Source organism: Manacus candei, unplaced genomic scaffold, assembly GCF_025592945.1.
Source record: "Manacus candei isolate 608988 ecotype Guabito, Panama unplaced genomic scaffold, ASM2559294v1 h1tg000017l, whole genome shotgun sequence".
Lineage (NCBI taxonomy): Eukaryota > Metazoa > Chordata > Aves > Passeriformes > Pipridae > Manacus > Manacus candei.
The window spans coordinates 8,757,344-8,781,720 of NW_026138065.1; positions in this window are offsets into that span (position 1 = coordinate 8,757,344).

Sequence of the window (24,377 nt, forward strand, 5' to 3'; positions counted from 1 at the left end):
GTGCTCCAGTTTTGAGAATGCTTCAGCTATGTTGGTCTCAGATTACAAAAATCTTGCTTCTTTTATATTCAAGACTCAACTTGATCTTTTCATAAATACATTTACAGTTTTAATTCAAATGTTTAATCTTAATTTCCATTTTTAGTCTTATTTCAAATATTATCTATATTATTATCTATTCTGCTGTTGTCAACAGCAAGCATAATGATGCTTTCAAATAACTTTTTTATCTACTGTCCCTGGAAATATGAAGGTGTTGCTAATGTCAACATAGTTGGACAGAAATCCCATTTTCAGGCCAGTGCTAGTTTGTGCAAACAAGTTTTGAATGACATCCAAAGAGAAGACTCAAATATTACAGGACAGGAGACAGAACAAGACTATATGCATCTTTTGAGTTACTGATTTTGTAATGCTTCAGTATAATATGATGAGCATGTGATTATGTGCCAGTGCCCTGAAAGCATGCCCACCGCAGCTTCTCCTCCCCCTGCCCATGGCGCAGTTTCCATTCTCTCAGATGCAAGGGGCCATCAGTCCCTGCCCCACTGATCCTGCAGCAGGGTGGGTATGCACCTCCCCACAGCCCTGCTCTGCCCAGCCACGGGGACCCTGAACCGCTGCAGCCCCCACAACACTCTGACACAAAGCACAGCACAGGAAAGTGGACAAAAACTTAATGAGAGAATGAAAAGAAATAGCTGACTGCTCCTATTTGAAGAAGAGGAGGGAGCAAGAGAAAAATCATGAATGCTGCACTAATAATTGCCCAGGCTTCTAAGAGAAAGATAAACAAACCATAGGACATTGCTGAATTCACATTACCAACATTACTCAGTCTACATAATTTTGACTTTGATAAGTCAATACCACAAAGTCGATGTTTATGGACAACAGTGTCCAAAGACATATCGCCCATTAACTCCATTGTCAGCAAAGTATGATTTTCAGGCACTTCTTAAGATATTAAATTTTCAGAAATTTTATTAAAAAAAAAATCCCACCGTATTTTAATCTGCTTGTGGAACTTGAATACCCAACTAGTTGGAATGTCTACTACCCATTTTATTTTAAGGTGATTCCAAAGTCATACATTCTACCTATGGGTTTTAAATACAATTTATGGTCCAATTTGTCATCTGAAATACGGAGGGAATAATTACCTTAAGAGAAAAAAATAGTAATACCGTTTTATAATTGAGGGGGAGGGGGTAAAAGTTGCCTCATGATGATTAAAACCTTAATAACTAACATGGAAAAACTGGCATGAATTAAGGACATTATGCATGGAGCTGTGAGAACATACCAATTCAGAAAGTGTGCAACGTATTCCAGACTTTGTTTTCAGATAAGGACAAAAAATTCTGTTTGATTTAAGATGCTCAGCATCAGCACAATTACATGAAATTCAGAGTTCATTTTTTCACCAAGTCAGAATAAAAATGTGACAAAGAACAGAACAAGAACACCACAGAACAGTGCCTCTAAACCTTTGGCAGAAGAGCATTTAGTTCACTTTAAATCCTGTGGTCTCACTGTTATTTGCTGCAAAATGTCAGAGAACCACACAGAAAACAGGACATCAAACACCAGAGAGCAAAATTTTCACATTGCCTCGGCAAGATGCACAGGCAGTAGAATTTGAAACATAAAACACACATGACAGTAAATAACACTTTGATAACTTGTATTGCGTATGAAATATTTGCAAGTGAGGAACATATTTTAAACAGACAGTTATATGTAAAATTGTCTACATCTTCCCACTTTAAACTTCACAAAAATTTCAGCTGTTGAAGCACTTTTCTCCAAGTAGGAAAAAAGTTACCCTGCAAAGATGAATGTTTCAAAAAGTTAATTTTTTAAGACTACTGTTACAGGAGAATCTACTCCTCCCCTTATTTAAAAAGTAAAAAAATAAACAAAACTAGGCAAACATTGACCCAATTTGTGCACATCCTTAGCAGACTGGAGTAAATAATTGGAATTTGGTAAGAAGATACAATGTGGGGAATGAGAGATGACTTATAGATTCTTAGGGAAAATTAGTTTCAATTTAGCAGAGTGATGAGCATTTTAAAAGTAGAGTTTATGAGAATTTTTTATAGAAACTGTTTTGCAACAGCCTAACTATCTAAACAGAGCATTTTACATTTCACAAAGACATTAAGCCTAGAATTTTGATTCAATCCAAAAGGTAATAGAATTCACTTTTTACAGGACAAAGGTTTTCAATTTCATTATTTAATGTTCTGGTGATTTTACCAGATACTACAGTACTGTATAACAATTTGACTTCATTGATTGTGGCTTTTGATGCAGTCCAAATTTATATTGTGCAATGCAGAGAACAATTATACACGACCCTTAGAACTTGGATATGGAAAAGTAGTGTAAACTCTTTCTATGGACTTCCCTGTCAATGGAAAAATGTTCCCCGATGTATATTTGCAAGTATTTTCATCAGTCTTTCTTTTTTTATACCATTAATGAAGAAGTTTAAAAAAACTGAACTCATTACTAGCCCCTGAATTATTCCTCTGAAAGTCTCTCCAGTTTGATTCACCACCTTTTAAGGTGGTTTGCTTGGTTTGGCCTCCATGAGACAGCAGCCATAGTTAAACCAAAATCACAGTTTTCACCTTTGGAAGACACACCCTCTAGCACATTTTTACACCTGGTGTGACATTTCATCCTTAATGAGAGCAATTAAAAAGCAGCCATTGATTTGGAGGGAACATAGGATTCACCACTTTTGTGCAACTATCAACTGAGTTTAGAAAATGCTCTGTTGTGACTACAGTACTTCTTGGCCCAATGTGTACCTCCCTGCCTTCATTTAACCCAGAAAAAATGCACTGACAACAGTAGTTTTACCATTGCAATACTCATTGCATTACAGCACTCTTTATATTTTTTATAATATAACAACTATTTCAAGGGATTAATTGTTAAAAATAAAGACTACACGGTAAGTAGGGTTTTATCATAAACTCTCTTATGTATTGTTAAGTGTTTTCTTCATTTTTGCCCTGACATTTGGTTACCCTGGTTCTCCTGCCACAAGTTATTGTCTCTGTCTTATTATTGCAGGAGTACCTAGGCTCTAGGATCACAAATGTTGATGCAGGAAATTAATTCCAGTAATTTTTGTGGAACTTGCATTGTGCAAGTACACATGTGTGTACATATATATATGTGTGTACATATATATATGTGTGTACATATATATATGTATATATTTTATATTTTTTTGCAGAGAACTGAGGTGTTTATCTCTGAAGTTTTCGAGACAAGCTTAGATGACTAAACTTATTCACTTCTTGGTCCTCAAAAATTAATACTCAAATCTTTCTGCAATAATCTTTACCAAATATTCTAATTTCTTGGGATTTTTTTTTATTGCCTGAAATTTACTTTATTCAGGTTGTTTAGGTTTACCCTTTTTTTTTTGAAAGCTACAAAAATATGGTGAAGGTAATGTAGTAAGTGACCGGTATGTTTGTTACTGAGATGCATGTCACATGGAGAAAAGGAATGAAAGGGCGAAGTGACAGTGAATTCAAGAAAGCCCACAAAGAGAGGCAGAAAGAAAGTGATTGATACAAGCTGTTGCTTCTTGAATTCTGAAATGGTCCATCTGCATAGCCTGAAGCATTGGAATGAGGTAAAGGGATATTTGGAAAGTTCACATAACTTACTTAAAGCTAAAAATAGCTGGGGATGGTAGAAATTAACTGTTTCTTTACACAGACACATCAAGCAAATGACTTCTGTGTGGAAATAAATGTGTGGCTTTGAAGGGAAAATAAGAAATTGATGCAAATCTCTCAATAAAGTCGGAGTTCAGATATGCATAGAGTTAGTAACTCGCTGATTTTCTGAAATGCTGCAGTAGATGAATTTCAGAGGTGTTTATTTTCAAATTGAGTTGTCAGTTCACTGCCAATTCATAAAACCAACTCTGCAGTGATATCAACTCATCACACAATAAACTGACAGACTGTACCATATTTTTATAGTGAATCATTTAAGCCATGAATCATTCATAGTTTCACACAGGTGCTGAAAATAGTGAAAAACCTGCTGTCATGCTAGACAAGCCTGGCACATGCTTTCCACAAGTGATGGGTTCTTCTTTGCAGAACAGATCATCTTTTAATCCTATTAGGAAGAAAGAAAGATCAAGTAAGGAAAACAAAAAAAGGGCTTTGTTCTCTCTCTCTTCCTTTTGCCCTTTTTTTCTCTCAGTTTTTAATGATTTTATCTTGCCCATTCAACATGGAAAATGGAGAAAAAGTATTTTGATTCTCTGTTGCATTTTTTTCCTACTTTTGTTTCATTGACAGGCAGATATAACCCATATTGTTCCAAATGGAGCAAGTCCTGATACAGTGAATATATCACAGTCCTCATTCTGAATCACATCCAGAATGTCATTCTGTTGACTTATGTATTTGTAGATAATTAGCTGCATCCACCAAAATAATACAAGGAATATGGGCATTAGTACAAAAGGCAGAAGCAAATTATAGGCTTAGCCTTGTAGCTTCAGCAAAACATGCAGCAAGTCTGTCACGAGGCAGTCTTCAGATTGTCTTATTCTCTGTTTTAGATAAGAGTAGAAAAACAAATGAAAATTAAAATACCCACCTGAACTGACCTGAAAAAGTTGAAGGATAGGCCTGGTTAGTCTGTATTAGGTGGCTGGTGGTGTTCTGGGAATCATTGATTCCGTGTCATCGCATCTGTAAAATGAGTTTATGAGCAGGGGGACAGGATGCAGCCATTTCACACATGATTAGGTAGTCTCTCCTTGTAGAGGAGTGCTCACCCCATCCCTAGAGACCTGTTCTGCTTACCAGCTCACCTACCGATCTATGACTTGGCTCAGACAGACATGTAGGTCAAAATAGGAAATGCTTTAGGCCCACCTTTTGCTATTGAGAAGTTAGACTTTATGATAAGTCTTACAGGACTTCATCCTTAGACACTTAGCTCTCAAGTGCTTTGGTATCTAGCAAAATACTCCTACAGGGCCTCTGCATTGCAGAAGAGTTATTTGCTAAAGCAGCCCCTCAGTAAAGTTGTGAGCAGAGAGGGCCAATAGCAAACATGGAAAGTCAGACCACTCTTCAAAAATCACCCAGCTTGGGATTCACAGCCCCAAATCTATGACAGAACCAGGTGCCTATGCCAAAATACTGAAGCAAGGTGTGGCATTCCTCTCTTGCCTTCTGTCCAGTTTGTCAGCAGTGCACTCACTCACCGAACTCTTGCAGGACACACAGGTTCATTTCCAGTTATCTCATTCACAAGGTAGGTAGAGCCTTAAGCCTCAAGGTATAAGGATTAAGTAGGGCATTCTTCCAGCCCCTCATGTAAAAGTTGTTCCAGTTTACTTTGCATAGTTAATTATTTATTCAGCCAGCAGAAAGGAATTGGAAAGAAAGAGAGGGAGTGACAACTTGGATTCTCTTTGCCTGGAAGCTGAATAATATTGACCCATATTACCAGTATTGACCAAAATGAAGAGGAGACCTGAGGCCCAAACACTGTGTTTATTGCTATTGATATTTTTTCATCTAAAATTAATATGAAAAGTGGTGGAACCAAACCTTTAATGTTTAAGAGAATGTTCTTCTGTGACTGATGATGATAGGGAAGCTATAATCTACCACCAAATGTTTTGTGTTGACTCCATAAGGCATCTTTTGAGAATGTGTTCTACCTTAGACTATAAAAGATAAGGCAGATAAAAAGTCCACTAAACTGTCAATCCAAACAGAGTAGGTATATGGAGGAGCTATGGAGCCACACAGCACTAGCAAGAATAAGGAACTTCCAAGAATTCCCAGAACTAGCAGAACTTTGCTAAAAAAAAGCCCAATAGTTGACTGAGGTGTTTCGAAGCTAGACAGCAGCTGAGTTTCTGAATTTTGAATGTTGGACTTGAAAGAATAAAGGTTTTAACAATCTAAAATGTTAATTACCACATCTGTGTATCTGAATGAAAATGGCCTCTTTATCCCCTAGGCTCTTTCCAGATCTGATTTAGAATAATCACGGACTTGGAAAAGTGCCTTTTTTTTTTTCCCTACTAAAATAAATATGTCCACTCTGCTCAAATCCAGTTTCTCCCAATAGAAATTTTGCATCGAGGGCTCTCCTCTGATGCAGAGACTGCTTTAAGCTTCCAAAAGAGCATACTGATTGTTTATACATTGGAGACTCTTTTGGTCTTTGTCTATACTGCTGTGTGTTCTAATTGCCCATTTGGAAGTCGCCTACTGGGACTTGGCGGAGCAGTTTACCTAAGGGTTTTTCTACACATAGATTGACTTCATATCTTTAGTTAATTTGGATTAGTTTTCTTTGAATTTAAAGCCAATTAAAGCTAAAATCCTTTAAACTTCTGTGCAGACACACTTTAATTCCAAATATGTATTACTAGATTCAGATTAACTTTCCTTTAGAGTACTTGTGTACAAAGCCATAAGAAAACTTATTGTGAGGTAACTAGATTCATCCCTCTTTATATTGGCTGGAGAAGGAAGAAGTCATAAGTGGACCATCATTTTGAAGGGGAAATGTTTTACTTTTTCATAGGTAATTTTTCTCGTTTTTACTTAGAATCATCTACTACAAGAAAGTCATCCAGCAAAGGTAATTCTTGTCTAGTTCTAATAATAAATGAATAAGTACATAAATTGTAGAATACGATTTTGCATGAACCGAGGTTTCCTCATTCATCAGGTAACTGATAAACATATGTTATTCAGTTGCAATGAGTAGCACTTCTTCAAAAAAAGGAGAAGGTCGAACAAAATCCGCTACAGTCTGATATCTACAATTTATTTAAATAGTAGATTAAAACATATATAAAATATATATAGAGAGATAATGACTCATTAGGATGTTGCGTGAGATTATTATTGACAATACCAATTATTTTTCCAAATCACCGTTTTATCACAGATTTGTATATTAGCCAACTTGAAAAAAGAATATTCTTTCAATATGCCCATACGGATCCACCATTTTGATCAACAAGTAAAATATCAAATGCATCGTTGCAAAACGAATGTCCTCTGATCTGATCATGACTGCACTGATCTGCACAGAGTATTTTCACCCAATAAGAGATTGCCCCTACTGTAAGTAGATGAAACAGTGGAAGAAACAGGACTTTTCATTACAGTGAAAAAGAAATTAGGTGATTTGTTCAGTGTCACAAATACAGCTAATGGCAGAGAAAGGAACTAAATCCAAATCTAAATCTCCTAAGCCCACAGCAGGCATCCTGGCCAACAGTCTGATTTTGCAAATGGTTTGTATTTGAAAATGGCTTATATCCTAATCATTAGCATTGTAAAGAACAGTTAAATAGGTTTCTGTGTATAATTAGTGTTAAACTTGCCAAAAACATCTTCTATTATCATTGATAACATTTTGAAGGTCCTCTTTTAAATTCCAACCATATGTCTTAATTTAGTAATGAATTCCACAGTGAAGAATTATTGATTTGGGATTACTTTAATTTACATTATTGCCCTCTTTAACTTGTGTAATATGAGCTACCTCATTCAGGTATGTTTAGGTATTTGCTTGGCTTTTTAATACATCCTTATGCTACATAATCTGAATTCTGATACAGTACTAAACGTTGTTCTTGAAAGTCTCTGGCATTGCTCTCTAGTAGCAATTAGAAGATTTCTTCAACAGTAAAAAGTGAGCAATTTTCCCCAAAGATAGGTGCATCTGTGGATTGACGGAGAGATAGACAACAGCTTAGCAAAGGCATATAGAGCTTTCAGAAGACTCCATAAAAGAATTTGGCAAAATAAACACCTGAAGAAAAGGACAGAGATCAGTGTTTACAGAGCCATTGTACTGTCTACCCTTTTATATGGGTCCAAATCATGGGTCATCTACCGCCACCACCTGCGACTCTTAGAACGCTTCCGTCAACACTGTCTCTGTACAATCCTAAACATTCTCTGGTCAGACTATGTGACTAATATGTCTGTTCTTGAACAGGCAGTAGTTACAAATATTGAGGCCACATTGCTGAGAACACAGCTGCGTTGGGCAGGACATGTCTCAAGGATGAAGGACCACCGCCTCCCTAAGATCATGCTCTATGGTGAACTTGCCACTGGCTGCCTCAAGAGAAGAGCCCTGAAGAGGAGGTACAAGGACTCCTTGAAACAATGTCTCAGCCTTGGCCATATCCATCATCATCACTGGTCTACTCTGGCCTCCAACCGGAAGGTCTGGAGACACACTATCTATAACGCAGCTGCTTCTCTTGAGAAGAGAAAAGACAATGTAGAAAGAACCATGTCTTGTCAATACCATCTAAGGAATCTTTCTGCTGTGCCTTTTGCAACTGTATTGGCCTCTTAAGCCACCAGCATGCTTGTAGCAAATGTGGGTAGAGCCCTTCCCAAATCTTCATTTGCGAAGCCTAGCCGTGAAAAGTGCAGTTTAAATGATCTTGTTATCTAGCAGATTTGACTTGATGTCCATGTGAATTGATCAGCAGGAATTAGGAAGGACAGAATGGCAAGACAAGGAGAGAGAGTTGCCCTTTGCAGGAGAGAGTAGATGGACTGCCTGGAGCTCTACTTAGGAGTGGACAGTGAGCCTGCTGATAGCTTGTGGTTTGGAATTAGAAGGAAGACAACATGGGAAGACATTGTTGTGGGTTTCCCTTGAAAATACCTGATCAGGAAGAACTATATGAACTCTTCTTTAGACAACTGAAAGCTTCATGTTCACAGGCTTTCATCTTCATGGGTGACTGTAACCACCACATTAACTGCCATTAGGTTTCTGTAATGCATTGATAATAGCATCTTAACAGAGATGATGAAGTAAATTACAGGAGGTGCTCTACTTGGAGGCCACTGTGGCTGTAGTGACCATGAAATGGTGGAAATCAGGATCCTGAGAGAAGGGAACAAGGCAAATAGCAGAATAACAACAGCAGAATAAGAAGATATAGCCTGTTCAGGGACGTACTTGGAAGATTCCCATGGGAAACAGTCCTGGAGGAAGGAGGGGTACAGGTGAGATGATTGTCAAGGATCATCTCCTTCAATGGTCCATCCTGATGACCAGAAATCAAAGGTAGCAAGAAACCCGAATGAATAAGCAAGGATGTCTTGGCTAAACTGACACATGAAAAACAAGCACACAAAAGGTGTTCTGTAGGATTAGGTCATCTAATAGGAATATATAGGCACTATCCAAGTGTTCAGGGATGGGTTTTGGAAAGCCTCATTCTGTACTGGTAAGATCTACCATCAGGAATTCCAGGTGCCTGAGACCAGTGGAAAAGTTTGGAGCAAGGAAGACACCTTGGTGGAGGAGGATTAGCTTAGAGAGTGCTTAAACAAATTGGACACACACAAGACCATGGACCTTGAGCTGATACATACACAGTTAGTGAATATCAATGCAAGGCCACTCATGAGCATCTTTGAAAGATCCTAGCAGTCAGGTGAGGTTCCATAAGACTGCAAGAAAGACATTTCACTCCTATCTTTGAAAAGGGAAAGGAGGAACAAAGAAATTACAGGCCAGTCATCCTCACCTGGGTCTATGGAAGGTGACAGGAAAATGATTCAGAAAAACATTTCCACATATATTAGGGACAAGAGTGGTTGGATGTGATTAGAATGGTTTTACAGAGGTGAATCATGCCTGACCACCCTGACAACCTGCTACGATGACTATCTGCTTCCTCAGATAACTGAGGTAGAGGGGATGGGGGAGTCCAGTAGCAGTCACCTTTGCATCTCCACCTGTTTAATGTAAGTACCAAAGAGCTGCATTTACATCAGTGTAGGTAGAGTCAGCATTATTTTGTGTAACCCCAACCAAGGACAATGGGAAAACTCTTTGATGGCTGCCACTCGTCGTGGGTGGAAGGCTTGGACAAAATTTATTAAAGAAACCCTACTGTTGAGTCACAAGGTGCAGAAAGTATCCAATCTTAGCCTTGGATTATGTCAACAGTCTAAATTTAAGGAATTATAGAAGTGTGATTGAATCACTTTTGTTCTGCAGGTTTTAATGATGGCAAATCAGATGTATTTATATAAAATGTATTATTTATTATGACAAATGAACAGAAGAGTGAAGAGATGAAACATCTTAATCAGAATTATTTACCGTACAACATAAATGCTAAAACTACTAGTAGTACAGTATAAGATAGGATAGTGTACTATATTGAAGGAATTATTGAAGCAATTGTATTAAAACTAGCAAAAGAAGAAATCATTGTTAAATAGAGATTTGGTGTAACTCACTCATATCAACACTCATGGGGAGATCCCTTTTGCTCAGCCTCAATGAATATCCTTGTGGGGTGTCCCCAGCCTAAGTGAGGAATCTCATATATACATCCCAAGAAGACTTATGATAGAAGAACTTGACTGTATGAAAGGGGATTGGACTTTTATAGTATAAATAGATTGACTGCTAGTCACAAATTTACAGGCCAACTACCAGCTTATCTGTCACATCCAACTTCAAAAAGCAGGATGTGTGTTTGGAGTTTGGTGAACCAGGCTGGTGCTAGCATTGCTAATTCAATACTAAAAACATTGCCATGGCACCACTAGTAACTCATCACAGATAGCTTGCATGATAGTTTGCATTCTCTGATTGGATTCTATGCCTTACCAGGGTAGGCCCTCCTGCCACACCACTGAAATGCAATTACCTCAAATCCAAGAGATGCCTTATCCCTTGGATTTATCCTACAGATAGCCAGTTTATTTGTATTACACCAGACAAGAAAGAGAGTAGAAGAAAACTGTGAAAGTGTAAGCAAAGAAACCAGATACTAATGCTGGGTTAAAGAAACACTGTATATATGATACTCTATGAACCAGGGGTATCTTTCAGAAACATGAGAAGCTTGGGGTGAGTCAAAATAGCAAGCATATGCTTTTCCCTTCCTGAGGCTTAAATGGGGAACCAGTCAGCAATGAATGAATCCAGTCAGACAGGAGAAAGTATGCTTTGTTGAAAAGGCCACCTTGAAAAATTCTTGACTTCTTGGAAGTGTCTGACTTAATTTCAAATGAAACTGAGGATGTCGAGAGGAAGAAATGTGTGCTGACATTTATTATCTTGAATAGACTTGTGCAGTTCCTATCCTGGCTCCATTAGAGTGAAGGGTTTTTTGGAATTCACACAAAAGCTGTCTATCTGTTGGCTTTAAGTATCAGCAGTCTCTGAGCAATGAATTACAAATCCAGAAAACTGGAGGGAACATTGAATATAAAATGAAATTTCTAGCTGTGGAAGGAAGAAATATCTTCCTTAGGCAGAGAGTCGTCTAAGTTGGAGAGAGCCCATAGAGTCTGTGCCCTTGAAGATTTTTTAAAAACTAAAGAAAACAAAAATGCTTCTGTGTGAACAGACCAAAGCGAGCAGCAGAATTTGTACACTGTACGGAGGGTGTCTCTATCACAACCAACTGAATTAATTCCTTCATTTATATTGGAAAAACAATCAGTTGATTTAGTTCATGAAAGCACATTATGCCTGAGCTCATACCCCAGAAGATTCTTATTCTGAGAAGTGAAGAATAGCATTGTAACCCAGTCATCCTTTCCTTTCACACTGTTGGGAAGTCTTGTGGAAGTCAATCAAAGACTGTTTCTTGTCTGTGGTTTGATTCTGTAATTTGATCTCCATCTCTTGCCTGAGAAGTTTTTAAAAGATCCTTGATTTAAATGATCTGCATTGGTCACTTCTTTTTCATGTTTTGATGACAGTGTTTTCCTACATTCTTTTTACATTCTATTTCCTACATTGCATTTTTACCTCCATTGCTTTACACTATGGTTCTGGCTTTTACTTTTTCTTTCTCTTTTTCTTTTCCTTGCCTTCTCTACAGCATTTCAGGGATGGGTATTTGTTCCTTCAGAACCTTTAGCAGAGCTAATATATCACAGTAATATATCTATGTCTTGACAACTGTGTCAGTACAACTGTACTTGCAAATTTGATCTTTAAGATGTGGTCATATGAACTGTCCATCTGGATATGCACCAAGACTGACAACCCTGGATCTGATTGGAGGTTTGATTGGTTGTCTGCTGTCTTACCAAGGGCAAATTTCATATTAAAAAGGGAAGAGAAAGTATAACATTACAAGACAAACTTCCCACAGGAAATGGTCTACTAACTGTCCCTTGAACTGTAATGGTCAAAATGGAAACTCGTGAAAGCTAGTTATCTTGTTGCCCATATGTTGAAACAAAATATCCACAATGGTGTTAATGTTTAGGTATAATAGTTTCAGTTTGGAAGTTTTCATGTTGTGCTAGAATGAAATATAAATAAGTATTTCCATCTCAACATCTAAGTCAAAGATTAATTTGATTTTTTTCTCATGAAAACACTATAGTTAGATGGTCTGTCAGAGTTTTTGCTTCTATTCCTGATGGATTTTTTTTAAAATGTGCAGTTTCACAAACATTTTACATTTGTCAGAGCTAAATAAAACAATGCAATGTGGGTCTGCAGTCATTTTATTATGACCAGTCCCTATCATTTTTCAGTATCATTACTAAATATCTTTGGAAAACGTGCAAAAAGACAGAAATGTGGCAACAGTTTTCGTATTTAATGTGTCTTGTTCTTTATTTTATCCTTGCATTGGAAAACCCACTTTTATATACTAAAAGGTAATCACACATGGTTTCATTAGTTATTTGAGGTAGAATGGGACACTAAACAGACGAAAATTTTAAATTAATTTTTTAACCCTTCCCCAATTTCTGCTGGTTTATCTGCTACCTATTTTATGAATAATAATACCTATAGCAGTTCCCTCACACTGCATAATCAAGAATGTCCCTGGTAGTTGAGGCTGTTGCTGTTTCAGGACTGCTGGTGGGATGCTCTACATCCAGGAAGGCATAGGGCATGCTCTGATGGTGATAAAACAACTCTGCTATAAGACAGACTTTGCCCCAGCACATAACCTGGGAGTGGGTTTGCAGGATCCCCCACAGTGAATTCACCCCCTTTTACTTCACTACACCTTTTGTCCACAGCATTATCTCTGTGTGTTGTAGAAGACCTTGGTATATTAGAAGTTCAATAAAAATAACAGTTTACGATGAACCTTTTTCTCTGCTTTCTTGGAGACTTGGAAAAATAAAAATTACATCAATAGAAAGATGACTATTATATACCTGAACAGAGCTTCTGCCCTTGCAATTGCCAAGTGTGGTTCAGTAAGCATCTTACCTGAGACCTTGTTTACAAAATTCATGAGGAAAAAATCCAAACATTGAGCCTAAAAAGCAGTAGATGTGCCTTGTTCTGCTACCAGATGAGGAAGAATGGCAGTCAAGTGCTGGTTCCCGTGTGCCCTAATCTTATGGTCCCTTGCAGCAGCAAAAAGCAGAGTCTCACAGCCAGATACCAGAGTTACTCATCATTAAGGTCAGAGGAGTTTATCTTTCTATCTTCAGACGAATCCACTGCAACAAATTTTATTTACTCTTGCTTCACAGAACTGGTGAGAATTGAGACTGTGTCAATTAGTCTATTTGAACTTCATTCTGCAGCACTTTATTGTGACTTTGCTGAAACGACCTCTCTTAGCAAGTGCTGCAGAACTGAACCATCTTATTGATGGAAAAACTTATTTTTCATGGGCATTTAAAAATGTGCTTAAAAATTGTCTGGGAATGATTTATAGCACTGACTGGATCAAGTACATTTCAATACTAATGCATAAATCTTCTAACAAATAAGCTTTCTACAGAGTTATAGGCAGAGAGGGATGTCTTCCTTCTGTAAAATAAAAATATGTTTGGAACAATGCGTGTAGTTAAATCTTGCTCACACTTTGATCTCATGTGAAGAAATTTTATAGGTTTTATTATCCTTGACTTTGAAAACCCCTCATATATGCTTTAAAAAAACTAATGACAAAATTTGCTTACAAGATTCTGGGAATGAACCTGTACTGTGGCTTAGGGCAGTGGGGAAGATTCATTTTATTGTAATAACATGAAACAAAGCTTATTATGGTAAAGAAAACAATATTGCAATCACTGACTGAATCTGTTCGACTGTGTAGCTTCTGTTTATTGCTGCAGTTTTTTTCTTCCTCTGCCTCCTTTATTTCTCACTGCCATTCTAGAAAAAAAATCCCTGCATATCCTCAGTGACTGCTGGTATCTTTAATATACTTGCATATAATTTATTCATTTGAGTCTTAAAAAATCATTTAATATTAATCTTTCTTACAGAGAAATTTTGAATGTTTTCAAATATCTCACTCTTAAGATGACACATATCTTTTGTTGATATATACAGAAAATCTCCATACTTAAATATACCTTTTCTGACTCATTTTCCATAATTTGATACTGACCCAAATATATTATAATGCGTTTTTGAATGCTGAACATTGACCATTTGCATACCCCAGAGTCTGACTTTCAAAACAGACAGTTATGTATATTTAGTTATCTTCACTGTGGGAGCTGTACATACGAAATTATTTTTTATCTTTCATAAATTCAGACCAGATTTTTACCTGCTTATCCAGGTCGTGTTTTTATGAAGCAATTAGTCTGATTATTAAAATAAATAAAAAATTAAAAACCAAAGAAAAGGTCTATTCATTTATACTACGTAACATTTGTGAGGCAATCTCAACATAGCTAATTCTAAAGATTAGATAGTTGATAATAAATTTGCCTGCAAATTGTAATTACAATCCTATATATTAGCAGCACCTAAATAGATACAATGCCCAAGGAGCAAATGTCAACATAATTTATTTGTCAGCCTCTAACAAGAGATGTGTAGTACTTTCTCATTAACTGACTAAACAGGGGATCATGAGCTTCTTTATATGTTGATTTTTATCAACTGGACCAATGTTATTCCTTCTTCAGTCATCTAATCTCAACATGCAATGTGCAGTGCAGAGAATTTCACAGAATCACAGAATATGCCAGGTTGGAAGGAATCCACAAGGATCATCATTATGGTTTGAAGCTGGCTCCCTGCCAAATCTCCAAACCTTACCACAAGAAGTCCCCCCCCACAAACCTCAGGGAGAAGAGGGAGAAAAACAACTAAGAAAACCCAAAACGAGAGAGAGACAGCTAAAGTGATATATATAAATATATAAAAATATATTTACACTTATGTTACAGTTATATACAATTGAAATATATACAATTTCACAAAGGAAAGGGAAGGGGGAAGGGAAAAGGAACAAAACCAAAATAAAATATATATATATCCCGATTAGTAGCCCAATATCTAACAACTAAAAGAGTTAGCAAAGAAATATCTCACTACTCTCATGGGGACAACTGAGAGTCACTCCGGAACGATCACCGGCAACCTCTGTCTCCCAAGGTAGGCAAGGCCTAACCAGGCCTCGCTCCCCAACACGGCAGACTCAACAGCAGGGAACCTGCACCTCCAAGCCGCCGGAAGGAAAGAGAGGAACGAAGGCCTCTCCTCCTTTCCTCTTATAGCCCAGCTTATGTAAAAATCATAGGGAATACTGGGTACATCTGGACCCTTCCTTGGTTACAAACTGGTCACCAAGGAAGGCCTAAGCCAAACTACCACACTCCTGTGCCTGAACAGGACCATTCTCAAGAGTCACACCATGTGCCTGAGAGTATCACCCAAATGTTTCTTGAACTCTGTCAGGCTTGGTGCTGTGACCACTTCCGTGGGGAGCCTGTTCAGTGCCCAACCACCCTCTGGATGAAGAACCTCTTTCTAATATCCAACCTAAACCTCTCCTGACACAGCTTCAGACCATTCCCTCGGGTTCTGTCACTGGTTGCTACAGAGAAGAGATCAGTGTCTCTCCCTCCTCTTCATGAGGAAGCTGTAGACTGCAATGAGGTCTCCCCTCAGTCTACTTTTCTCCAGGCAGAAACCATATTTATGTAAATACAAGAAACAGGAACTGATTGTCCTTTACTTTTAGCTTTAGCCACCCATTATAATGCATATTTATAACTATAGATGTGTATAAAGAAAGTACAAAGTACTTTTCAGTGGGCATTATCACAGTTCTAGCACAGACTGAGATCAATTAATGCCTTAGCATATATATGATAGTATATGTAGTTGGCAGGTATGGAAAAGTAATTTTTCTAAGTCACTTGCATTTTTTGATATGGCGTCTTTTTTGTCCCCTTTTCTTCTTGCTGCAACAACAGGAAACCTCTGAGAATGCTGACTCAGAGTCTAGTTCAAAAGAATTGGGGAACCTGTTTTTAAGGTCTCAGAGAACATATTAATTCAACTTTTACATCTTACTGACTCCCCTTCTTTTTCCAAAACCTAAAAAATAAATATTTTCATTTCTTTAATTCTTAGTTCCTTTATAAATCTCTTCCAAGAGATCTACAGCTGAATATATATGTTTATTTGTATATATATATATATATGTATATATATGAGCCTTATACATATATCTTTGCTATTGGATTCATCTTCAAGACATTGATACTTGCGCAGAATCTACTCACTTTTATTGCTGATTTTTTAAATTCATGTAATTACTAAATGTGTATGAATCTTTTGTAAAACACCACTCTGACAGCACCCCTGGACTCTCTTCTGCTTACTTGGAACTGCACGCTGCAGCCCTCCCCTATGCACTACATCATGGTTGATCTCAACACTGGTTGTTGAGTCTTCAAAAATATTGATCTTCAGAAATGCAGCATAAGTCTGTATATTAACAAATACAATGTCTTTCCTGTTTGACTATATTTTTAGAAATCAAGAGGCAGCAATCTCCAGTTTTCCAATGTGATTATAGCAGTCCCTTCCTACATGTTAATGTAGACAAGTAGAGGACAAATGAACCCAATTCTGCCACCATATTGATAATCTGGTAAATTTTATACAGTCTACTCAGTGTATAGGGCTGCTTTATTTTGTGATGAACTCATCATGCTATAGTCATCTTCTTCACATGATTTTTTTTCTTTCTGAGAGCAACTGTGGAATCCAGTTGTAGAAAAATGTTTAATACATTTCCCCCCCAATATCTTATATTGTAGGCAGTCATCTTTTTCTTTTTTTTTCCCTTTTTTTCTCTTTTGGCCTCTGGAGACTCCAAGAAGTATTGCATTTACATCTTTAATTATTTGACTTAGGGTGACAGAAACTTTCACTGAGGGTATGGAGTGATGGGATTCTTTCAACCTAGCTCTGTATTTTAGTCTCTGGAAGATGGATGGAGTGCAATTGCATTGGTCTTTTGACATACAATCATATAATCACAGAATGGGTCAGAAGTAACCTTTAAATATTGTTTAGTCCAACCCTGCAGAGACGGGCAGAGACATCTTTTACTGTCCTAACATTTGCCCATCCCTTTTGACAATACAGTAGCACATGTTTTAAAATAAAAGATATGCATTCATTCCAAGTTACTGTTGTGATTCATGTATCTTTCCTATTATTCTTTACGCTTGATAATTGGGCACCCTCAACAGATACACATTTAGTGCTGTAAACCCAAGCTTTACCTGTTTTTATTTTGCCTCTGGGTTGCTGGTTTTTTGGGTTTTTTTGCACAACTAATATCATTGCTCCAGATACCACCTTGACTTGAGCACCTGTGTCCAACTTAAAATTAAAAACTGTCCCATTTGTTTTCAGGCTGACAGTTCATTCATCTTCCACTGCTACCTTGGCCATTACTGCAAAAAAGAACAGCTCTGAGCTAATGGCTCTGTAGTCATCCTCTTTGTCCTTGGTATCTATTCATATTCTACTGGCTCTTGCAACCCCTGGCAACATGATAAAATCCACTGCACTTCTATCTTCTTCCAAAAACTATCAATTACAGTGGTGAGTGTTGTTTGCTACAGGATGTACAGGTTCATGTGCTGCCTTTTGAGGCTGCCAGTTTCCTGTTACAGGTCCCTTCACCTAAAATATTCTAGCCAATATCTCCAACAAAGCGCCACTCCATTCAATTTCTTGACATCTGACAATATCATCCTATGAAAGATTTCTATTTTCAGTCCCTTCCCCCATGGAGGGACTGGTTACTCAGTCTTAATCATAGCACTTGTATTACAATCTGTAGTAGACACACAGTGGGTAATTTCTTGGTCAGTACCCTGGAAGCAGAACGATCTGCATTCCTGATCCACATCTCCTAATTTCCTGACTTCAATAAGAGTGTTGGAGAGACCAACAAATTTATTTTGAAATATGTTTAAATATAGTTTGAAGTAGGTTAAAAATAAACATTAAACCCCATGAAATTAAAAGAGAAGATATAAGGAAAACAGTGTCTAAAATTATTATTAGAATATATATGGAAAAATAAACTAGAAATCATTGATGTTCCACTGTAAAACAGTCATGTACTGGTATCTTGTTTACTGGTTGCAGTATGTAAGATAGTAAAGCTAAAAAGGTAGAGCAAATGGTTATGAACATGTTGATGAATATGGAGCAGTTTCTCCCTCTTGTGAAACAAATCCATGACAAAGAGAGTAATAGCAAATTATACATGGTAGCGTAATAGGATAGGAAACAGGAATAATTTAGAATTTCTCCAGGCACTGAGGTTACACAACACATTTTAGGCAGCAGATATAAAACCAACAAAAGGAAATGCATTTTCCAAGCAAGATAAAATTTCAAGAAATCACTGTCACTGGGAGCTCAGAAGAAGATTTAACATAATCACAGAAAATATGTCAGTTAACAGTTGTCTATCAAATATGATAATCTGGATGCAACCTTTGGATAGGAATGCTCTTCATCTACAGTTAGAAAAGTGTACCAGGGGAACTGTCTCTGTGCTATTAATTATCTTATAACCAAACCGGTTTTTTTTCTGAAGATCAGTGGTGTCTGTGGTTACAGAGATACTTGGTCTAAAGTTATATCAATCCAGACCAAGGAGTTGAGCACCTTCTTCATCATATGGTTGCAGACCAGTGTTCTATCACTGTTGGTGAGAGATGTGGAGTATCGTCACAGGTTTTTTCAATTACAAGAAAACTATCTATAACCCAAAGAAATTACTGGATGAACCTCTGCAATTGACCAGGTATACAGTTTTATTAGTCTGACTAAGGTAGAAATACAGATGAAAAATTAAAAACAAAAGATATTTTAAATAGAGAACCTCTTTGCCAGTTCTCTCATGGATGAACACACATTGTTTAATAAACTTAGAGCAGTAAAGTAGGCAAGGTTTTGGTTTAGAAAATTATTTACAGATTTTCATATCTGAAGGAAGAATTCTAATGTTATGTTTTGATATAAATACTCTTTCAAATTCCAAAGGAATGCATATGGAATGTAGGATATAATCAACATTTAATTGGGATAAATATATTCAGGATTAATTATTATGACTGTTTTATGCATACTTATCATATGTTATAAATGGAAGTGTAGTCTAATTTTTACATTGTTATCATCTTTTACTTTTTGCAGTAATAGGTTCAATTTAGTATAAAATGGTGTTGTCTTTTTCCAGTTTTGAAATAAAAAGTGGGAACTTTTTCTTACCTCTCGGGTTATGCATCACAAAAATCTCAGAGAAGATACAGCTGTGTTAAGGACATTACACTAACTTAGCTTTGTAATTGTCTAGTCAGTGCCAGTTACTGGTTCTGATTTTGTTTATTTTGATTATGATACGGACATCTTTCCCAGTAAGCTCCAATCTAGCTGAGTGCTAAGCCTGGAAACACAGAATATGTGTACAATGTGTCTGTGTAAGCTCCAAGGGTTGGCTGACCACATATCCTATTTGTTCACACCCTGATCCGTAGAGGGGTTAATTAAAGGAATCTGGCAGTCCATACAAACTTACACTTCTATTAGTTTTCTTTTTTTTAAGCTACCTTTTGGAGGAAATATGAAAATGACAGTGACTTTTCTGGGGTCTACTGCATAAGAGTAATTGCAGACTAAAGCAGACTCTGTTCCATTAACTTCTTCGGCATTTATGTTAGAGAGTAGTGCTGTCAACACTTCTCTGAGCAGGGTGTTGGGGAGAGGGACATAAATCTTATTACAAGAGCAATGAGCAACTGATTTTCCTTGTAATCTGCTGGAAAGGATATATTTTTACTTTAGGCCAATATGCTGTTTGCTACGGGTGCTTTGAAAACATCCCAGATAACACTGAAAGGATTTATCCAACCTGAAAATGGAGTAATCATTTCTATGCATCCTGCTCTTTGAGCAAAATTTCTCATTGAACAGTAGGTCTTAAAGAAGTTTCCATTTTGTTTTAGTGTTTTTATTATATCAACATTCCTTTTGAAACTGTTGGAACAGAAAATCTGTAGACCTTAATTTCAGAATTATTTCAACACAGGGACAGCTGGATTTAGTTTAACATCGGCTCTTAAATGTGTAAATTACACTTCTTCTGAGCTCTGACTCTCAGGCATATGGAGATGTCCAGCAGCCCCTAATTCAGCAAACAGAGCTCCTATTGCTCTCTTTTTCATATTTCCTTTTCTCAACGGTATGGTCACCTTGCTTTTTTAGACTCAGGCAATTGTCAGAAACAACACTATCAGGCAGTTCTTCATAACCAGTGATGTGGTTATTGTGACTCGTGTGACTAATTTTTTAACACGAGGAGGATATGGGGATGAACTGGAATACAGTCTTTCAAAAGTGTCTTTGGAAGTTAATAGATATTCCTTCACAACTACATGAAGATTTTTTTACCAGAAAGTGAACTATGTGCAAAGCAAAGGGTGTGGTTGTTTACAAATGGTATCCTGACCTACAGTTAGTATACTTCCCTTAAGGATATCAGAAAATATAATATTTGCTCTTTGAGCATATTGGATTAATTAAAGCAGCTTCTATTTTTAAGCCCTAAAGTAGGAAAACATCTACCGTTGAGTAGCTTCAGTTTGAAGGGCTCTGAAAAGCAAAGAAAGTGCTGGTCTTGTGGAAAGAATGAAAGAAATGCTGGGAGCGGGTAAAAAGCATGCTAATATGTTCCAGTTCCAACCCCATGAAAAGCACAGATCTCTCTAACTGATTTTTACTTTTTGTGCAAGGGTGGAGGAAAGAAAAATTGGAAAACAGATGAAAAAAAGACTTCTAAAAGACAAGATACCCCATACCCTTGAGATTCTCAGGAAATGCTTCCAGTTATTATAGGACATTGTATAACTAAGAAAAGGCAGTGGCCTTTTACCATGGTGGGTGGTCAGTTCTCTCTCTATCAATCCTGATGAATGATACTTACTGTAATTACATTCCTCTCTCTGTATTTCTTTTTTTCAAATCAGTTGAGGAGCAAGAGTGCTCCTCTGCATAAAAAGGACTGGTAGAAGCTTGAGCGGAAACCTGAAAGGAAGGTTCACAGGGGTGAGAGTGCTGTGCTAGAATTCTGCATCTTACCCTTGCTACCTGTGCTGCTATTCTCAGGGCACATCAAGTATCTCAGAAAGCTGGGTGTGGAAACAAGATACCACAAGGTCAAAACAAAAACACTGGTGGCTACCGCGAAAGGCATTCTAGAAAATCTCAGCCTATCTTATGTCATTTTCCTTTGATTCAAGGATCCTGTACCAGGTTGAAAACTTGGCAAAATAATACCTGAACTCTGCATGATGTATTTTTATTTCATACGATTAGTTAAGTAAATGCAAAATCACATTAGGCCCTACAAACTCTTTTGCTCAATTTGTATCATGCTGTTTTTTAATCTACCTACAACTACCCAAAATTTTTTCCTGTATAGTATACCTTTTAAAAAGTAGAGCCCTTATTGATTCACCTACTCTCTCTAAATAAAGAATATTCTCAGACCGCAGTAATATTCAGTACAACATGGCACATAAGTCAGTTATTACAGACATTTGCCATTAACTAAATTAGCAGACTGGCAGGGCAGTTTCTCTTCTACCTTTCCAAAGAAGAAGGCTAAGTTCACAAAGAGGATGATTGGACATGCCATATGCAAAATGTCATCTGCAGAATCAGTGTTGAAAAGATGTGGCCCTTGCCAATGCCAAAACAGAAACAAATATTTAATTACTTTCCTCCAAAATTAATACAAAAGAGGAAAACCAAATAGACATAAAACATAAATCCAGCTCAATGATTAGTCACCGTTCTGGTAGCAGTAAACTACAGAGGCATCAGGAAGTAATGTGCAGCAAGAACTTTAAAACGTTGAAGAAATACAAAAGCTTTGCCAAAACATACAGTCAGCAAAAGGAAAAACACCAAAAGAATACAGACAACCTGAGGAGAACAAAGCTGAGAGTTACTGTAAACTATCCTGAAAGTCAGTGAAACCCAATGGTCCTTGATAATAAAGAAGGCAACAGTGATTGTCTGGTTAAAGAAATCAGTGGCCAAAAGCACTGCAGAATGCCAGACAGGAATCCAAATTCGTAGTACCACAGGGTTATACGTAATTATAGACAAATCATTACATGTAAAGTGCCCTGCGTATGAGAGGGCACTGCGAGTACTGTGAGATGAAAGGAATCAAAGTGCCTTTATGTAAAAAAGACTGTGTAATCCATTTTCTTTGGCAAGGAAAGTCATATAAGCCATGTAAACAGGAAAAGACCCCTTTAGAAAGTATCTAACTGCAATGGCTAACTCACCTAGTACTAACGTGCCTGAACATGTAGAAAGTTTCTGAATAACTCTCTAACCCTGCTATATATTTCAGGGTCTGGGCACCTGCTGGGCATGTGTCTTCTGGAAGAGAAGCAGAGGTATCTGCTGTTGTTCTCACATAACTTTAAAGCATCAACATCTCTCAGTGAAAAACCAAATATTCTCATGCTAAGTTATGATAGAACAAGTCGAAAAGCCAACTGGCACAAAAACATCCTGGTGGTAGCTAGGAAGCCTGGCAAGTTGGGATATGATCAGTCCTGGATGAAAACTCAGGGCTAAAGTCCTAGTGTTTACAATGTCAAAGAAAAATATTTTCAAATCTAGCTAACATCTCTTCTATCTCATGATTGCTTATGACAAATAAAATTGGACAGTTAAAATAGTTACATGACAGAGTCCGGACTTTTGTGGAGGGAGTAAAGCTACACATGAGATTTAGAAAAACAATGGGTTCCTTTTGTTTTGGGAGACCATGAGCAGTAACAGCATCAAGTGTTTGAAGGCCTTTGAACTCAAATTACTGTAGTCAATCATTAATTTTAATATTTTTAATAAGTATTTTTGTTTGTCCAAGGACCCCAGTCTATTAAATTTTGTAAGGTACTATAGAGATGCACAAAGCACAGAACACAGAAACCTTTATGATTATTCTGCCTTTTCTCTAACAAAAAAAGGCACAAAACTTCACAAAGAGATAACTTATATAACTTAGGGCTATCTCTATTTCATACAATTTTAGGCAGATCCTAATCCGAAGGTATCAAATCGTGGTGAACTGGTTTCCCTTGCTTGAACATAACAAAAGCTACAAACAAATCTGAGAGGCGGGGAAAGGACAAAGGCAAGGGCAGAGAGAGGGAAGGAACATGGGAAGAAATGATAAAATCCAGCTGTTAGAGAAAAAGAGTGTGGATAGTCTAAGGGGTCATAATCTCAAAGTTATTTTCCTTGCTAAATAAATATCAGATGCAGTTCAAAATTTGGCAAATATAAGTGCTGAAACAAAGTGGTAGCCAAGGAAGCAAGAAGATGCTGGATGCTACAGCAAGAATTAACTAGACACAACAGGATGAAATTAAATGATAGATGATGGAACACTGTGGAGCTGCAGAAGCTGTTTAAATCTGTTGCTTTGGACACTTAAAATAGGACTCCATGATGTCTAATAGTCCCTGCTGGGAGGGATAAGAACATGGATTAGGGGACTTAGTAAATGTTTTTTCAATGAAGCTCTGCCATAGTTTTTAGGTGATTGTCCTATCTCAGTTTGGTGTATTCATCCAGCAATTCACTTTGGAAGTCTGTGAAATAACATATGGTCTTTGCCCAGAGCAGCTGACAACTAACAAACAAAGACTTTCTGTCAAATGACAACCATATTAAAATAAGGCCAACCTTTTTATACAGCTTCCATAAAATTGGTTATGACAATCAGTAAAGAGCTAGGAAGATTCTTCTAAAGATAACTTTCAATAAATACTCTGTCCATTCAGCATATCTTCAGCATATGCAATGAAAATATCCATCATAAAGACCAATAATCTTCACCACAGAAGAAGCCTGTGAGACTGCAGGATGGGCAGCTGGAGGTGTTATTTCTCATCTATTGCTTGCCATCCATTTCATGCACTCACAAAAATAATCAAGAGGTTATGGGGAAATTTGTGTCTACAGAAATACCACCTTAAGTT